General features: G+C 43.1%; 1 protein-coding gene across 1 annotated transcript in view; it reads right to left on the bottom strand.

Annotated features, from left to right (window-relative positions):
• The window catches only part of LOC310886875 (uncharacterized protein), a 198,591-nt gene that overhangs the window by 133,208 nt on the left and 45,879 nt on the right, over positions 1-19,504 (bottom strand). The window contains exon 2 of the mRNA XM_083812050.1: positions 12,521-12,620. The gene's annotated coding sequence lies outside the window, so the exon portion shown is untranslated. The remainder of the gene's footprint in view (positions 1-12,520; positions 12,621-19,504) is intronic.

Raw genomic sequence — 19,504 nt, forward strand, 5'->3', positions numbered from 1 at the left:
ATGAAACCTCGAGGCTGAGGAAAAGACGGGCATTGGCAGAACTGACAATACCACTTCCCGTTCCTTTCCCCAGGGGTTTGATGCGATCCATATTCTCTTCTGGTTTTGCACCACCACTGGAAATAGCACTCGGATATGCATCGCACGGGGCCACGTTCCCCCTGTACACATTCAAAGGCAGTCCATTTTAAAAGAAGACGCTCCACACCTGACTCAACTTATGAACTGGTCACAGACAATTATTCTGTTTTAATTTCTTTCATTTCAGCGCCTTGTGCATCTGCTGGCATTCAAGTTCACGCAGCGTTTTAAAGTGTTTTCCATCCGTGCCCCCCGGTGAGCGCAAGAGGTGGTTGGCTCATTATATTGAGCGTGACATATTGCAGACATCTGAATAGGTAAAAACTGAGCTTAAATTAAGAATAATAATAATAAAACACCCAAAGAGACCCTTCAGAAATTGAGAACTAGAGGGGAAAAAAAGGTAGTTAGAGATTGTTTAGGGAGAACAGAGAGAATACTATAAATACTCTACAGAAAAGTTTCAAAAATATCTGCACCAATACAGCCTAAAAAAAGATCACTGTCTTATGCTTTAAATTCTTAACGACTTAAGTGAACGGATAACTAAACTTCTCCTCGTTTTGAAGGCGTACCTTGGCTTCTGGGCAAATATCTGAAAATGGGGCCCAACGTATACTCTTCCTGGTCTAACCTGCCTCTGTGCCTGCTTCAGTTTGCCAGCATGTAAAAGATGCTCTTGTTAGGTCCTCCAGAAGAAATCAGAAGTAGCTGAGTCCTCTTGCATATATGAATCTCAGCAAGTTCAAGTCTTCACAAGCACCTCAGGATTTGAGAATAATAAAAGTGATAAATGCTCGTTTAAGCCTCGATCCAGCAGCATTTGAATAGAAACCTTGGAAATTACATCCATATCTGCAAGAGCAAATAATAACTGCGGGTGTAATTCCGTCTCCTTCCCAGTCCCACAGGCATTCAGCACTCCAGTTTAGCTCCAGCAAAGCTCTGAAGTGCATTTACCCCCAGGTTGAAACGCCTCCCCAGGGAGCGGTTGGTGCTCCTGCAGGATTGAGCTCTATTGAAAGCAAAGAATGGCACGGTTTATGGGCTCGAATGCACCACTGCTAATAGCAGCAAGACCGAACAACCATGGGAAACACCCCACATGCAAGCCCTGCAGCTGGCCAAATCAGGGTAATGTTCACAATCCTGCCTGCCTTTAAGACCTTTTCTTTTTTTTTTTTTTTTTTTCAGATTAGTCCAATTTCTGAGTAATGAATTTTTTAAACTATCAAACCTCTACTCCAGCAATTGCTGGAGTTTTGAAATATGGAGAAAATTAACATAGTTACAAGAAAAAAAAATCAAGGTTCAAATAAACGTCTAGTAACTTTTAATATTTGCAGTAATAGGATTTGGTGCAGTAATTTATAATTTTTGTACAAGCAACAGCTAAGATTAATGTTGGTAGTTATTATATGCAATAATTATAGGCTTTTTAGAAGCTGCCTGGCTGGAGGGACACTGCCTGTTTGTACAAAAGATAATTATGGGACAAATTTAATTTTCCCATTCCCCTAGTTAGGCAGCTGCTGCAGATAAACACATACCTCATTTTCAAGTGCTCGTTCCTTATCACTGTCTTTGAAGTGTCACAACCCTTATCAAAACTGAATTTTCACTCACTGCCCAAACGCAGTGGAGTTTATCTAGGTACTTACACAGCTCCTGTCATTAGGGGCGCTTCACTACCTTAGAGCCTGGTGGCTCTCAGCTGGGAATCCCACTCCCTAGAAGAGCAAGTACCAGCAAGTACCAAACTTTTTTCACTCCTTGCAGACCTCAAATGCAGTTTGTCATGAAAGCATTGCCCAGGAGACCACGCTAAATGCCACCTGATGTGACCCCTGGATCACTCCAGGAGCTTCAGCACCTATTCCAGCCTAACCACCTGCTCCTCCCGCAACAGTTTATGCGCTGATACAGCCTTCGGGACCAAACCACGCTCAGAGCACGAGTAATATAACAGGACAAGGTGCAGTTATGAGGGGCCACGCACCTCAGTGTGCGAGAGAGTAAGCTGGGAACATCCCATTCTTAATTAGCGTGGGAGGAGCACAGAGCACTTGGGGTATTTGGGTCTTTTGCTTACCTAATACGTACCAGGCACTTGTACCTGGAAGGTCTCTGAATCAACGTTTGTAACCCAGAAGAACTCGAAGGCAAGGAGTTGCTGCAGTTTACGCAGCCTGTTTGATCACGGAGTCCATCTCCAGCATTTTCCCTTACAGGACTCCATTCTCTCATCTCAAGCCAAAGAGTTTTGCCATTTATTTCCTGGATTAAAAGCCGGACGAGGCTTTCAGCCCAGACCTCTGCTGGCTGCTACCTGCTAGAAGCAAAGCCTTCAAACATCCCTCTTGCTGTTACACAATTAATTTCTTTTCCCGCAGGCTTTTAGGATCTATTGAATTTTTTTTTTTTGCCTCTGCTGACTCTTCCACCCTTTCTAGAAAGTGTTGCTTAAAAGTTAGCAGGCAGAAAAAAATTAATGAGATGAACACAAAGAGACTCCAAATGGTTTCCTCATTCAGAGCAAACTTCATCCTGTACAGAGTTGCCCATTTCCTGTAGTCAAAATCAATTATTAATAAAAACATAGTCTTTGAAACCAGCAATTTCCTGCTATCTTCCCTTTTTTTTGTCAAAATATTTACTTTTTTTTTTTCCTTCAGGACTGTCACCCCCTAATTCTGCTCTTCAAAACTTGTCACGCAGCAAGCTGTGAACGCAGCACCAGGCACCAGCGTTCCCAACGTGTGCTCACAGCACTTTGGAAGCCCCACTTATCTAAAAACTTCTAATTTCACCTGCGAGACTTTTAATTCCTTGTTCCAGGCCTTAACCCCCACTTTGTGAAACACGCAGCAATTTTCTGTGATTTTCTTATCTTTTATCTACTTTGATTATAAAGCTCCTGTGCCGAGAGATGTTGGTCACCGAGCATCTACGACACCAACACAGAGGCATTTCCTTCAAATAAGGGCTCAAAATTACAATCCAACTGATTTGCAGAATACAAATAGAAATAATTCAATACAAATAACTCAGACAACTTGGAACTGTGTTCAATATAGCAGGCTAACCCCCCCCCAAGTTCCACCCTTACCTTCTCTCCCTGCCTTGTCTTCCCAGAACGTCTCTTCCCAGGAGGTGGGTGCAGCACTGGCACCACTTCTCCTGGGCTTTCTTGGTTGCTTGCTTTCTTTCGCGGACATTTCCCAGCAAAGAGCTCCACCAGACTTCCCCTTCTGAAGATTGCTCTATGCACATTTTATCCTTGAACTTATTTTAAATCACATGCATCAGAACTATGTTCTAAATTTGTCCTTCAAGTTAAGAAATCTATAATTTGGTGCTTGTTCAGAGAAAGATAAAGAGCATTAAAGCAGCTGGCAAGTACAAAAACTCAAGAACAAAACTAGTCCTGATACCAAAAACACATTTCAGTATAATGGACCATATAATTAATCCATGAACGAGATGACAAAGTCCCTAATCATAGAGAGAGTCAGCTGTTTCTTTGTCGATTTGGTTACTAACTCAACTGTTTCATTTAATACTCCGAGTTAATGAGGGGTCTCATATCCTAACAAGCTGAACATTAGTGAATTTCTACACTGAATGGAAGAACCTCGGAAGGTTTAGTGGCAAACTGAAGCAGTAATTAGTAAAATTAAAAGGTGACAATGATGTTAGGAGTTTATATGAACTTCACAGTGGGTTCTAAACAGAAATCATTACCTTGGAAGGTAGTTTTACTTGGAGATTTATTTACTGAGAACATGAAACCTGTTAAAAATTGATTTCAGTGCAGAGAAAGAAAACTCATGTGACTATGAGACTGTGTGGGGAAAATCCCTTCCTGGTGAATACGTCACATGGAACAAGGTTAACATCTGTAAACACCTTTCAGCAAAGGCCTTGGCATGCTCTTTTTCTTAGCCCATAATAATTCTTCTGATACAACTGACTCCCACAGATTAATGACCTGGCATTATTAAAACGTTGTTTAGCATTCCCAATTAAAAGCCCTTTCTGTAATATCAATTTGCATAATTACACTGGATATTACAGGGCCCAATTCTCCTATACCCTGGAGTCTCTTTACATCCTCTCAATAGCATTTAGCTTTACACCACAGCATTACACCTGAATTGCTGTTCCTTTTAACCATGACCTTTGTTCCATGCTTTTAACTGCCAGCCTTGAATTGGGGGCAGCTCACGCTGCTCATGACGCAGGAGATAATTTACACCAATATTTGCAAGAAAAATAAACCAGCAACATGTGCAGCAGTGCAGAATGCAAACCCAAATAAAGGATATGGACAGCTGTCCTTGCGATGTGTTGTTATTTAGGATGTTTTAAAACATCATTAGTTTAATTGAATATATATTTAAATGGAGTGTTTCAATGGTTGTTCTGAATGTACAGCTAGTTGGAGAAAATTAACACAATCTATTTACTTCAAAAGGCTTTGGAATGAGTAAATCAACATCATTTACAAATTATATTATAGCACTTCTAACAATTTATGTCGTTGAATTCACGAGTGCTGTAGGGAGCAGTTTGGTTGCAAATGTTTTGGGAAAGAGCTGGCTTAGGACTTTGGGAGTTTAGAGAGTGCTGCATAAATTTTCACAACGGCTAAAGCTGATGGCCTTCCCTTCTTCAAAACACATTGTTATTTGAAGAGTTAAGTGGTCTTACACTTTAAATAATGATCCATCTTTAGAAGGAGAAAACACACAATATATCTCACACACTCACCCTTCCATAAACGTGTATTTGCTATAGTTTCCATTTTTTAGCATACTCTGAATAATCTTGCATGAAAGAAGGAAAAAATCAGAGCTGCTACATATCAGTGCTCTCCCACTGCATCGGTGGGGCTGCTTAATTTCATCCCAGCACGAATCAAGCTGCAGAGCCTGAAGCAGAGCTTTGGCAGAGCTCTAAGGAGTTGCTCAGGGCTCGAATGCTGTAGGCAAAACTGCTGCAGAGAAGGAGCGTGCTCACACAGAGCTTGGGGAGAGTGAGGCAAAGACGAGGCCCTTAAACCTAATTAGGTGAGGAATAATGTGGGAGAGAGATTGCTAAGATGGTGTCTAAAGGCTTCTCAAAAAATACCTGGCACAGGAAATTCCTTTAGAGTCCTCCTTGTCTACGCCAAGGGTAAGCACTTGAGTTTGTCCCTGACTTCCGGAGATTCAGAAGCATTGCATCTCCTCCAGCCCCCTAAATCCTTTGGTTATTTCGAGGCAATTGAAGAGTGAACTCACCTAATCGCACGAAATATGGAGATGAAAACATCATTCCTGCGTATGTCTGAACCTATCTCAGTGCTTGGGATGTGGGGCTCACCACTGCCTTATTTTCTGCCCATCTGTGGGATAAAACACAACTTCCAAGGGAAAAAGCTGCTTGAAAACACAAAGCTTAGCAGATACTGCTATTATGAATTAAATATTTCCATCTAGCTTACATTGTAGTCACAAGCTGTTACTGGTATTTTGGCTTTCTGATGCATCTTTCCAAAAACAACCAAGAGAACCTCTATTTATATGTTCAATTGCATCTGAATAATCACGTTATGTTTTGGGGCCATCACTTCATATCAGAAGATGGCAATTTTAGGCACCGAGGGTGAACTGGGTTCGTATTCCACGATGGATATAGGGGATGCCACGAGAAGGCAGGAGGAACATGGATCAGTTCATAAGATTGGGTTGCCATTCAGAAGGACAAAGGATGTGTCCCTGGTCCCAGTATCTACGCAGGGACCATCTTGAGGTCTCACATACGTGATCTCCGTTGGCTTCACAGACCAAGCACATCTCTTTATTTACAGGTGAGAATCTGAAGCGTGGAGTTTTAATGAGACCTGTCCAACATCGGATGGCACGGCAGTGTTGGTAATGGCAGAAAGCTCTGGTCCCTCCCAACAGCCTGCGGCAGGAGAGCAGAGCTCTATTAGCACAAAAAAAGACTCTATTAGGACACCGATATCCTGTCACTGTGATCAGGACAAGACTACATCTGCAGCAAATGGCTCGTAAGATTTAGCCTGATGGATATCTTATTTTACATCCTTGAGCATCCCTAATGGTTTGTGAAACAAGAGTAAACAACATAATGGATCAAAGCTGGGATAAGCTACCCTCCAGAGACTTGATTTAGATAATAAGATGAAATAAGCTATGACAATTTAAAAAACTGGTACAAGAGCAAGATAGCTCTTCGCCAAAAAGGGGCTGACAAAGACACTGCTAATACTTTCCCCTCTGGCACCCCACTGTCAATAGCGGTCCCATCTCAAATCTTAATTCCCCTTGCATAGCTCAGGGGCCAACTGAAATCGATGGCGTTATTAGTTGGTTTGGAACGTAACCGCATCTTTCAAGGTGTTTTGTTGGACTGGATCTTTTCACAGAGGTAAACTGCATTGTTTATATGTAGTTACACAAAATAAGACATCCAGGAACACACTGCACAGTGTCACCAAACTTCTACGTTAAGTAAACACACAGCTTCTTGATCCTGCACATGACTTGGTAATTGAAACTGGTTTGAATTCATTTAAATGGAAGAAAAACCCTCACAATGAAAGTTGTGATCTATAGGAACTGCACAGACAGATCATGACTTTGGTTCAAAATGGTTGCGTGCTCCCACTATTTAATTCAAAAAATTATTAATCCTTTGGAGTTCTTGAGAAGATTATGGGAAACAAAGTCTTTTGATCAGTTTTAACACTGTCCTACAATGGCCATCCACTCAGTTGGGGATCCATTCAGTTATTTTTTTTCCATAATTTTAGGGAAAGTTTTTATTCCAATGAATAGAGTTATTGTTAAAGAAAGTACAGATATCATTAATAGATGTGTACTTAAGGGCTTGGGAGGGAAAAAAAGGGAGGAAAAATGGAGGAAAATCCTCATCCAAAGCCCAGTGGAACCACTGGAAAAAGATTTCTGGACTTCAACCATGCCCCAAAACAGGGCTATTCTCTCATTTCTTGCATTGAATTGATGGTTGCATCGTACTTTAGCAGGCTGGACTGCAAGAAAGGCAGGAAATTTCTTTAAAACCCACTTGAATGAGACACTTTGAAGAAGAGGAAGCAAATAAAGCAGGTAAAGACATTTGCTTAAAATACAAATGTGTAAAAAGTCATTCTTGTCCAAAAAAGGGAGCAGAACCAGACCTAACTGGAGCAGCAAAACCATGCCTGCGTACGGACACCCTTCTGCAATAGTCATTGGTCGAATAGCCATTGGTGGACTAGCCATTCATCCATCCCCTCCCTTCTGTACACCACAAATCACAATAAATCAATGAAACCGCATCCAGTTTCTAATAACAGGGTACAGTTTTGTTTGAGGAATTGAACAGGGTCTTCCCAATGGGACAGCGATCTAAGCTAGTAAAAAAAAATCCCCAATTAGTGAAAAACACAAAGCTCTAACATCCTCAGCAGAGATTCGCAAGTTGGCGCCTGCTAAGGAACCCATCCCTCTGCATTTGAGGGGAAGGGACTCTATACAGAGGAGTTAATATAGTGGCCATTAAAAGTCAGCATGAGCCAACTGTCGCCATGCTGTGGTACCAGAGATAACCATAATCTGTCTCTGCATTAGCCTAAGAAATTACAGTGACAGTTGTGTGATCTGTTGATTTGTATTCAAATAGCCCCTACTGCACCAGCATGAAAAGCAAATTATTCACTTGTTTTTTTCAACTAAAAAGCAACGGGGGGGGGGGGGGGGGGGAGATGGGGGTGTAGAGAAATGATTTATTTTTTTTAAAGCTGTTAAATGTCATCATATTAATTCTTACAGGGCTAAGAACACCCCGCAGGCTTAACCTTTAGGATTACTTAATTCCTGAAAGCAGTAACAACCCTCTGCATTTGCCAGATAGCCCCTAGAATGACATCCTCATTTATACATTCAGTATCAAGACATATCTCCGAGGTTTGCTCGTACCACTGTGCCCTGAGATCCTCCATGAACACGTCCAAGAAGCGAGAGAAATGGTCATGGCAACCTGTGCCCCAAAACAGGGCTGGATGAAACCCACGTTCAGCGACATTCATGGCCATTCAGCCGATGCAAGGATGGAGACCACAGAGCTCAGGTCTCCACCGAAGTGACTGTGCTGTGCACCGCTCCAAGAACATCGTGGTTCGGTACCCAGTTTCCAACATCCATCAGTGTCACCTTTCATTGCTCTGATCCCGGCTGATGTAGCCAAGATTCCTGCTTTACCTCTCCCTTCCAGGCCAATTCAACTGGACACTTTGCGCCGTGCATCTCCTTTGCCAGAAAAGCTAGGAAAGCCTATGGCAAAGAGCAGAATGAATTAACGTAAATTGCTCCCTAAAATTCGCTTGTTTAACAGTTTGCTCCGCAACAGGTTGCGGGGAGGAAATGAGCCAGATGCTCAACTAATGCTAAATTAGATCCCATTTATACAGCCAAGCATCTGCATTATTATGCTTTAATATTTCTTCAGGTGGAATGTACTGAAAAAGGTCATTACTAACGTGAGCGTCAAATCCCGTCTAAGTGTAAATCAACATTCAAGGTGTCTTTCTACTTGCACAAGGCTGCGATGGTTAACACCAAACCAACAGCAGTTAATAAACACACGGAGAGTCGTATGATATCCCTACCTCGCATATCTCCAGCAAACACCAGACCAAACACACTGTTTTCCCTAAGAGTCTTGGAGTATTCAACCCACAAGTCATTACAGACATTGAGCAAAACAGATAACTAGTACAAATGATTTTTAGCTGTTCTTCAGACCACTGTTTCATTTTTTTTTCCCCTGCATCTCCATCTATAACATACGTTCATTTAAAAGAACATGAAGAAGTATAACTCAAACTCAGCCAAAGTTATCAAATTCCTCTTACTGCAATGGGGATTTTAAGTAGGCAGAGAAGACCGCAGGTAAAAATTGCTTAGAAGGAAATTGTACCGGGTTACTGTTTCCCTCTCTTTTGTCACCACATCACGAAGCTGTTGGCATTGTTATAGCTCCACCGAAGGATAGATGTGGACATAAGTGCAGCGGAAACCACGTCGATCAAGCTTTGCAATAACAAATACATCATGCCTACGACACACCCAGTTTAGGGAAAGTTTCACATACAAAACCGCTGCCACCTGGAACACTTTTGCCATCGCACCAGTGTGGATCAGGGGGCAGACTGAGGAGACCGGATCAGGAAAGTGACCGTACGGGGTTCTGGGCAGCAGCATTCTCGTCTGGAAGCTGACAAATTTGGCCTCGATGAAGGGACTGTCAGATAGGTTGAAGACTGGCTGTAGTGCCAGGCTGAGAGTTGTGCCAGTTTTAAAACGCGCATCTCCTACAAATCATTCCAACCCTTGCAGCACACCAAGAGCTCAACGTTTCACTTAACCCTTCCCTATACTCTCTCATTTGCATTATAGAGACACTTGAAGCCATGCTACGTTGATCTGAAACCAACGCGCAACTCAAAGCACAGATGAAAAGCCAGCCCAGGTGACAGAGAACAAATAGCTACACAAGAATTCTTAAATATTAGAGGATTCAAGAGGTCTATCACCATACACCCCAAAACGTTATTAGAACAATCCAAAATCCTTCACCCAAGCACCATAACGACATTCAACAAGGATTTTATGTATGGCCTTAAATCCTAAAATGGTCTCGCAGCAATCTGTGCAAACCTCATTTAACGGGGAGCAAGGGGAATGCTCTTCTTCGAGCTGGCACCTTGGAAAGGTACCCTGCAAAGGTACCCCCTGCTCTGCTGCACAACTAAGCAGTAAATGAGCACAGCCCAAAAGAAAAATCATTACTAAAAATCAAAATGTGACCTTCGCATTGGAACAATATTAATTAACAACAAAAAAAGTAGTTCTTCTGTACTAGATTTTCATCCATAAGATACTATCAGTTTTTATGTATTCTGAATAGAATAAAAAAGGAAAGGGGTAACTCAGAGCTCGACAGAGAACAGAGCGGAACAGAGAAAGCTTCAGTCCAGTTACTACACCGTGTTGAGGGCCATACCCTATGAACCATCTAATTAGCTACCCGGTTGGTCCGAATGGGTCAGGAAAGGAGATTAGGCACATTTTTGCCTTTTTCCTAGTGACACTGAATTACCCCAGGGCAGAACAGATGAACAGCTGCTGTTACTTCACGAGTCTAAGTCATTAGAGTGCTGCCCTAGAGCGAAAGTATAATTTATTACTGTTACTCACTGGTATAAGAGGAGCCTAGATTTAATCCTAAACTGAAATCAAGAAATGGTTGATCTCAGCCAGATGTCAGGCTGACAGTAAAACCGACATGATCTAAAATATCATGCCTATTTTAGAAGAATATATATAGTAGCTTTGTGGGCAAGCCTCATCCCCCAGCCCAGTACCAATGGAGCTGTGTGGGTGCAGCAGCACGTTCACTAACACACGGGATTTGCACGAGCATCTTGCTGCACAAGCAAATCTACACCTCTTCCCAGCATTTTGTAGGGGGTTAGCCCATTCATATACACCCAATAGCCACATATCTAAGCCACACAAATTTTTCAAGAGTTATTTTGAAGTTATTTTGAACTTATAAAAACTTATTTTTCATAACACATCAGTTCTTTTTAAACCTTGCAAAAAATATTAATGAGCCTGCACATCTATACCAATGTCGATCTGCTAGAAATAAATGGTAAATGCCAGAAAAGCCTTTGGTTTTCAGTTAAACCTCAAAATAAGGGGGGAGAATAATTGAGGTGTGGTGTTACAGAAGTCCTTCCCATGACCAAAACAACAGCAATCTATCTTCCTTCATCCCAAAGATGCAAACACACCCAAATGATCCCCGTCTGTGTTGTAGCAAAGCTCAACAGAAGCCGAGGAATGGTCTCCTCCACCTTCTCGCAGAAGTTACAACCCGAGCAATGCTACCCCGGAGCAGGATGTCCCCCCCATCTGCACACATTTGAAGGGCCAGCAGCCCAACTCCACCTGGGCTGCAAGCACAGCAATCATTAGGGATGCATCCCTGAGCTGCACGAGGGATTCTGAAGTTGTAAGAGAAACTGACTTGGGGGAGTGGAGTTGTTGTTTTTTTTAATATTATTTTTTTAATTCATTCTGGTAAGGCAGTCGATTGACTTATTGCAAACAAAGCGTGGCATTAAGAGACCATTTGATTTTCTAATTCCAGAGCTCCTTGCAGAGGAGCTGCTTCCACAATTTTGTTGATTACTGTTATAAAATAGGAACATTTGATCTATTATAAATACTATACAGAAGACAGGTTTTTCTTTCACTTTTTTTTTGCATGCTAAATGACTGATTCAGGGACTTCTCGTGAAGGGGCTGTCTGTCCCATCTTCTTGATTTATTGCTCTTATACGACAAGATTGAAATCTCTAAATGTTTTCATGACTCAAAGATTCTCATTAGGAGTTATCGGCAGAAAACTCTAAAAGGTGGGTTATTTTGGTGCTCAGTATTTGAAAGACAGACCGGTGTTTAGCAATGACTGTTTTTTCCAATTCTCTTTGGGGAAATGTGTTTCTTTTATCGCAGACAGTGTATCTATATTCATTCATAACTGTTTGGAGAATCAGCATAATATTCCCTTTCCTCCATTATCTTTTCTTAATAACTTTTTTCTGCTTAGTGATTTTTTTTCTTAGGCGGTAGCTTAATATTCTCTTTGGACGGTAAGAAATATTATCCCTGAATAACAAATGCGATTTAGTAACTTTGTGCCTTTCTCCTTGACTCAATTATTATTCCTCCTGGATTTTACCCCTGCTACTTTCACCAAACATTCGTACAGTTTGGGGAAAGTTTCCCCCACTCTGCTGTGGTTGCAACGGCTGCTGGCAGGATGACCTTAACTCTGCATCTCCTTTTACCCAGTTGGTTTCCAGGGAGATGAAGTGGGGTTCAGTGGAAGAGCCAAACCTGGACTCAAACGCTTGGATTTAGTTCTCTGTCTTGCACGTGACCTCGAGCAAGGTCTGATACCCCTGGGTTTCATTTCCCCACAATTAAAAGTGGGAATACCACCACTTGTTTTGCACTGTAAAGCACTGAAAGCTCTACAGATTGTTTTTTTTTATTAATAAATACACAAGGGAATTTTTGTTATTAACCCTGTATGTTAGTACCTCAGGCTGCAGTGAGGGGAAAACGTGCAGGAAGCTTCCCAATTTTAAGACCAGAGAAGAACATCTCTGAACTTCTGCATAGCACAAACCATCAAATTTCATCCTGTTACTCCTCCCCTGAGAGCTTTTCAAGTTACATTCCCAAGATCCAGGCTGGCACACTCCCAGCCTGGCTCATCTTTCTGAGGAAAAACTCCGACTGTATTCACGTTTGGGTTCTGCTGCGTGGAGCCGATATTTGTACAATACCTGGCACGGGATCCTTTCTGGAATAAAGGCCTCTACGTGTTCCCGTGATGGAAGTAATAAAAATGAAGACCGTCTACAGGAAAAGCTGGCTGATGTTCTCCTACAGTGATTAATGAGAAATCAGATTATGGATTAGCATAAAAGAGAGCCTGCAGCAGGTAGGGTAGCAAACAGAGGGATGAGATTGTAGGGCTGGGAAACCCCATCACTGTGCATCCCTGGATACACCCACCACAGCGGCCAATTCAAATGGAAAAGGGAAGGCAGAGGGAGAAGTATGGCTGCATTGCTTTTTTCTACCCAGGCATGAATTTATCAGCCTTTTTGCAGCGCACAGAAGTGACTATTTGTCAGCCAAACAGCAGGCCACCCAGTTAAGAGGGGGAAGACGCTGGTCCAGAAGCTCCAATATGCCACCAGCAGGAGATGTATGTTCCATTCCTATTCATGCCAGAGACTCCTAGATTGATCACAGGTAAAGCAAATTGAGGACACTTTAAAAATTGGATGGCAACCTCCCAGCTGTACACCTTGGAAAGATCTCTCTGCAGCTTGTCTGCAACTTCACTAATCTACAAAATGGAATCAGTATCCCATTTTCAGCTAGCGCTTTGTCTATTTAGACTGAAGATCTTTCAAGAAGGAACAGACTCATCTTTTTATGTACCGTAATGCAAATGTGAATTATCAGGTTTCGGCTGCCTGCTGCCATGAACCCAGGAGCAGTGAAGCAGCACCCTGGGAAGTAGTTAAGGGCATACTTCGGTATGCATGAGCTGCACATCAGCAAGTGTTATCAGCTGCAGCTTTGCATCTTTTTCCCATTCAATTCAAGTAACTCTAGCCTCCCGGATCCCAAATTTCTCTGGAGATTTAACCAGGTATTTTTCAGATCTTAAAAATAAAAGTGTGTGCGGTTTTGAACACCTTTCTGGATGGGGCAAGCAAAAAGGAAGAAATTTTGCGTTCATCTACTAGAAGCAGTGGAGCTTTTGAAGCAATGAGAGACTGACCCCACCTGAATGCACCTTTCATTTGGCAAGGACCCTGCCTTGAGACACCCAGCTTTCTTCTGTAAGAGAGCAAGGTGAGACAACCCTCTAACGCTTAACCAGTTACGTAGAGGAAGACGATGGAAAGACTAGGAAAAAAATCTGCCGAAATAAATACATTCAGAGGGGAGATGAGATGCACTCAGACAGTGGAGTTGTTTAAGCAGTGCTGGATGAGCCGTGACTTCAACGTGCGTGTCAGTGGGGTTCTCCAGTCATCTGCCAGCTTTCTGATAAAAGCCCCGTGGACCCCACTTACAGCCACCAGCCAGACCCTGACAGAGAGCTGAAGGCCAGCCCCCGACCCGGCAGCTGAACACAAGCTGGGGACATCACACCAAGCGTCAGCATAAAGCAGACTCAAGGAGCTGATGAGGAAATTAAACGGGATATGCTTCAAGGTCAGACTAAGAAAAAAAAAAAACCTCCAGAGAAGTACGGGAACGCTTCCTGTCTCCCTGCTACGCTGGATATGGAAACAGCAGGTGGCAAATGAGATTTGTATCATTGAAAGAAAGGAGAAAAAAGAAGTCTTTTTTTTTTCCAGCATGCACTCCCTTATCTGAGCTAAGATAGGAGCTGAAGTGTATCCAGGCTGACTGTCCAGTGATGTCAGAGGCTGGAGCATATGAGAAAATAGCTGGTAGCCAAAACATTACAGCTCCAAAAGCAGATGTCAGAATAGCTAAAGACAAGCTGTAAGACTAAACAGAAGTAATGGCACAGAAGATATTTAAACATCTTCCTCGGACTGAGCACAATGTAATTCCCTCAGGCGGGGGAAAGTCCTTCTGTGTTCACTGAAATCTTCTGAAAGGCACCAATTCTCAGGGAGAGGGTGTAATGAAAAGGATAAAAACTTAATGCATTAAGTAAGTCAGCAAAGAACAGCCTGGGCTACTTCGAATATTTATGATGAAGTCTTCTACAAACGACTCGTTTAGAGGAGACCTGACAGCACACTGATCACTGCTCCAGAGCACGAGGGGACAAACAACAGCACCAAGCTCCCATTAATCTCAGTGTATTTACCGGGGTCCTTCAACTCCCAGTTTTAGCAGAGAGCACGGAGAACACGCTAGCCAACCAAATTATTCTCATTAACTTCTGCTAATAGGCCTGATTAACCTTAAGGAAAAAGGTTAAACATCTCTTCAAACCACAGCGCAGAAGCTATTTTTCCTGCATTCTGCAGCGATATGACAAACGATAGCATAGTTAACTTCCAAGGCTTGGAGAAGAAGGTCATATGAACTAAAAGGCTTCTGTGCTGAGGCCCCGCATCCCATAAACAAAAAAAAAGGCAAAAAAAAAAAGGGCTGCCATTTGTTCCTCCCCACCTAACCACAGAACTGAGGTGTCTGCAACAGAAGCCATCTCAAAACAGTTGTTCGTGCGTGCAATTCCCAATTAAGCCAGGATTTAACAAATCCACATAATTCCACCCCTAATTCAGACCGTGCCTTCATCTGAGTTAGTTCGGTTGTGTGCACAGCCTTAGCCAAGCAGATGGCTATTTTGCAAACATCAGTTGGGCCCTGGGAAGGAGGAAATATGCCACGTAGGTCAGACAAGGCATGCGCTGAGCCAAGTATCAGAAGCAGCAAGAAAGACTCCAGTACATCTTCTTGGTACACGACATAACGGTTTTTTTCCCCCAAAGGAAAATAAATAGTCGAGCAAAAATAAATGGCGGAGTCCAGAAGAAGCGATCAGTCCTCCACTCAGTAATGAAAGCAGAGCTTTGAGGAGACAGTAATGTAGGAGAATTCACATCTGCAAGCAGTGAAATCAATATTAAGAACAAGGCTGTGGCCAAGAATATCCTTTACAGTTGCAGCATGGCTCATAGGATGAAAGAAAACAGACAAATTAGAAAGATATGATTTATCTGCTTTGAGAAAAAAAATTGGTAGATAGGAGCTTTTGAGTAATGTGGCTTCAATACTAATTAACCCAGAACACCAGCAACCGAAAACCAGAATAAGCTAAACAAAACAAAGATTTTTGTGCCTGCCCCACTATTAAACAAACTCAGTTCTTGTAAAAGCCAGATACGTTTATCAGCAGAAAACCTACGTATTATTGCCACTTCTATCAGAAACTGAGTAGATGTTTACGAACATTTGTCTATCTACAGAGCAACAGGATTGTGAAACTATTTTATTTTTTTCCAAGCATTTTTAGCATTATCTCTTGCCATTTTAATTGCATTTATTATTTATTAAAATCCCCAATTCTAAAGTCATGTGATGATGTCAGAAGCACCACATTTTTAAGCCTCCCAGCTGTAAGGAATGAAAAGCGTAAAAATATCTCCTAAAGGGCTCCGCATTTATTTTTCATGATTTCTGGGGGACAGAGGAAAGGGAAAATGATTTATGATTTTTCAATGCTTAAGTTGTCACAGCTGCTTCACTTTCTTCTGTTATTTGGTAACAAAATAGAGCCATCCATTCTTAACGCATGGATAGAACAAGAATTTCCATGTTCTCCTGTGTAATGCAAGGAGACAGGCTCAGAAAAGGAACCCAAACCTTCTCCCAAACACTTAGGGTGTTCTGACCTGATTATCAGTATTCTTTTTGGCATGGGGAGGGGGACAAAAGGCAGCCCGTGGAAGCCAGGCACCACGCTGCCACCATGCACAACACTCCAGAATCAAATTAGAGAGAAAAAAAAGAACGCAGCGAAGCCATTCCCCTTTCCTCCAGCTGAGCTCCTGGCCTCTGGTGGCAAAGCAGATCTGCCCTGCAAGAGGAACTCAGCTTCTCGTGTCACTTTGGTGAATTGTATTTGCCTTGTACCTACTGAACCGAGCAGCCTGGGGAAGTAGCGACTGATCACAGCTCTCCTGCACGGCGCTTGCTGACTTTCATGCTGAAAACCAAGGCGAAGTTCTTTGCAGCACAGAGCCAAACCGCTAAATTCACCCTCAATTTAAAGGTGCTTGGAGCCTGTTCGGAGTGGAGAGAAGGGGAAAAAATAGTTTTGCATGGGAGTTTGGGTGTATAACAAGCATGCAGAGCAGTGAATACTTTTTCTGACCAAGTTGGCTCAGTAAAAAATGAGATGTCCCCAGAGGCACCTTCCTTAGCACCAGGGCTTTTTGTGGACTAAACTCAGAGCCTACATCCACAGCTGCATTAAACCTGCTCGTCCGCTTTGATACTGCCTGTTCTCTCTGGCAGGAATAAAGTCAGGTCTGAGCAACGACAAAGGGAAAGTCCCCACAAAGGCAGCAAGCCTATTGCGTAGGGCACCTGCCCCTTTAGAATACAAAGCAAGCCCAGTTAAAGAGCTGCAGAAGACGGCCGGCACTTTCCAATTGCTTTTGTAAGGTCAGTGGGGTAGCACCCTTAGGATTTCCTGTTGAAAAGCCTACGCCAATGTACAACTTCAGTAGCAATCAGAAAACGAATTACGGACATGGTCCCTGCTGAGCTGGTGCACGGGTCTGGGCAGGAAAGCAACGCGAGGAACAGGCATCTCAAGCTGTGTTTAACCCAGATCGCAGCAACGCCGCCAGCTTGCCCCCCGAATGGCCACGTTCTGCATTCCCAGCTGTTCCAGCAGAGCACGGAATCACCTCGCCCTAAACCAACGGGATTTACAGTACTCGCAAGCGAGTGATACTCTTTTCCTAAATGGGTTTGTTCTCCGGAACTCAAAACCTGCGGGATCACAGGGAAATTTCAGAGGGTTTTCTTGGTTTGTTTTGGTAAAATTCAACAGTGTGGGTAGCTGCTTGCAAAGCCCAATAAATATGGGAAAAAAAAAAACAGGCCAGGTCCAGGCCACCAAGAGGTTTCTAGCTTACATCAAAAGGTACCAAACAGTTCCTTTCTGAGAAGTTTCTGTTTCAAAAGCATCCGGTGCTTGTTGCTATTAGAAATAGGCTACAAGACCACGGTCCATCAACGTTCGGGTCCGAGTGCCATAGCAACCTGGCTGGTCCCGACCGTGGAAATTCAGGCGTAGCACAGATCCAAAGCGGGGCTGAAAGAACAGTTTCCAATGCAATTTCACATAGTCTGCAGCACTGGCAATCTGCACAGACATCTTTTGGATCTGTAAGCAGAGAAAATTTGATCTGGGAGTCCTGGAGAGAGCAAGCAAAAATTTATGGCATTCCCCAGGTCATTTATTTTTCATAGCATCATTTTTCTGACCATAACTACGTTTTAAATGGCAACAGCAGAGAGCCAGTGAGGTTTCTAAATTAAAATGAAAAAGCCCCATGGTTTCTTTCTCCTTCACTGAATAAACATATTTAAAAGTAGAAGAACTCAACTAGAAAGAAAGCACTAGTAACAAAGAATTTTTATCACAGCCTATCTGTGGTGGCCCCCAAACAATGTGACACCATCTGCACGCCCCTGATTTCAGAAAGCGGCGATGAGTAATAGCATTTGATTGTCTGTAGGAGTGGGGAGGGGGAGGAGGACTCAACGCCATTCCAGCAGAAAAGTGATTGTTTTATAAAGATCGGGGAGCATCATTCTGACCCTGCTTGCATTCCAGTACAAACTGACTCCCAGTATAAGCCCAACTGGGAACGAAGCTGCTGTGGATACATGAGAGCTAAGCAGCCGCCCCATTTGGCTCAGGGCTAACTTCTAGTCTCTGCTCCGCAGGAGAAAGAACCTGATATAAGGCTTGATCTGAGTTTTCCCTGTGAACAGAGACCATTTTCCCCTAGCACATGTCAGGCGTTCCCAGCTCAGGACTTGCAGAACCTCTACAATTCAGCACCACACGCGTTATGAAAAATCCTTGGCAGCTGCGCTAGTAACTTATTTTCAAACATCTTGACTAACACTTGGAAGTAAAACATCTCCTGTTTCTATTCCATTTCCTTCCACCAGATACAAGGGCTTCCACAGCTCCTCTTGTGCATTCAGCTCGCGCTGTTTTCATTAATACCAGCTTTTTGTTCAAGAACTTTATCTTCAGTGATAGCTATCTAGCCCTAGAATTCGTTCTCAATCAGCTAATAAAGCATTCCTATTCCCTGCTCGCTCTCCCCTTTTGTCACTAAGCAGCACCAATCCCCATGAGGGAACCTGTAGTAGCGCCCGTACAGAAAAACAAAGCTATATAATGAAGCATCCCATTCTTTTGGGAACATGCCACACACAGACTGAAGCGCGTGCATACATCAAATCTACGCAAACAGATCAAAAAGAGGAGCTGGAAATGGATCGCCTTCCCAAGGAGCACTCAGGCTGATGCACACCCCTCATGGCAGGGAAGGGCTGTTCCCACTTCACACCCAGCAGAGGCGAGGATGCTCCGTGGTCACCGAATCACGGAGAGCTTCCCAACAAGCCCGTGTCCATACAATGAATTGCTGCGGTTCCCCCGCTGCACCCACCTACCTAATGATCTCACGATGCATTTAGGGGATGCAGACATAGCAAGCTGGGAAGGACGCCATGAATTCAGCTCAAAGTAAGAGTTAAACTCACTGGGTGCTGGGTGGAACAGGAGAGGCAGCTGTCCCTTTGCCTGTAAGCAAGGAAGCAGAGAGCTAACTGGACTTTAAATGGTCAGCGCTGAAACAAAGCGCTGCAGCTGATTTAGAAGCGTGTTCACTTACCTACCTAAAACCAGAGTCATTTGCCCTTCCTGGATAAATCAAGAAGTTAAAGAAAGATAGGTACAGGCAAAGCAGCTACTGTAAATCAAGTGATTGAGTGAAGGAATCCAGGCGGAGCATGGAGTCCCTCAGCCAGACAAAAACACTGCATATGGAGTCTCTCTCTGGAGAGTTATGATCCCAGATCGCTACGTTGAGAGTAATAGCTCGCATTTATACGTTGCCTTCCGTTCTATAAAAACGGAAAGTGCTTTGCTGATTATATATAGACAGAGGTCAGTCATCTCCAAATAAAACCAGCCACTGACGCAGCAGAACATGGCAGCAGCT

Source organism: Anser anser (genome assembly GCF_964211835.1).
Source record: "Anser anser genome assembly, chromosome: 26".
Classification (NCBI taxonomy): Eukaryota; Metazoa; Chordata; class Aves; order Anseriformes; family Anatidae; genus Anser; species Anser anser.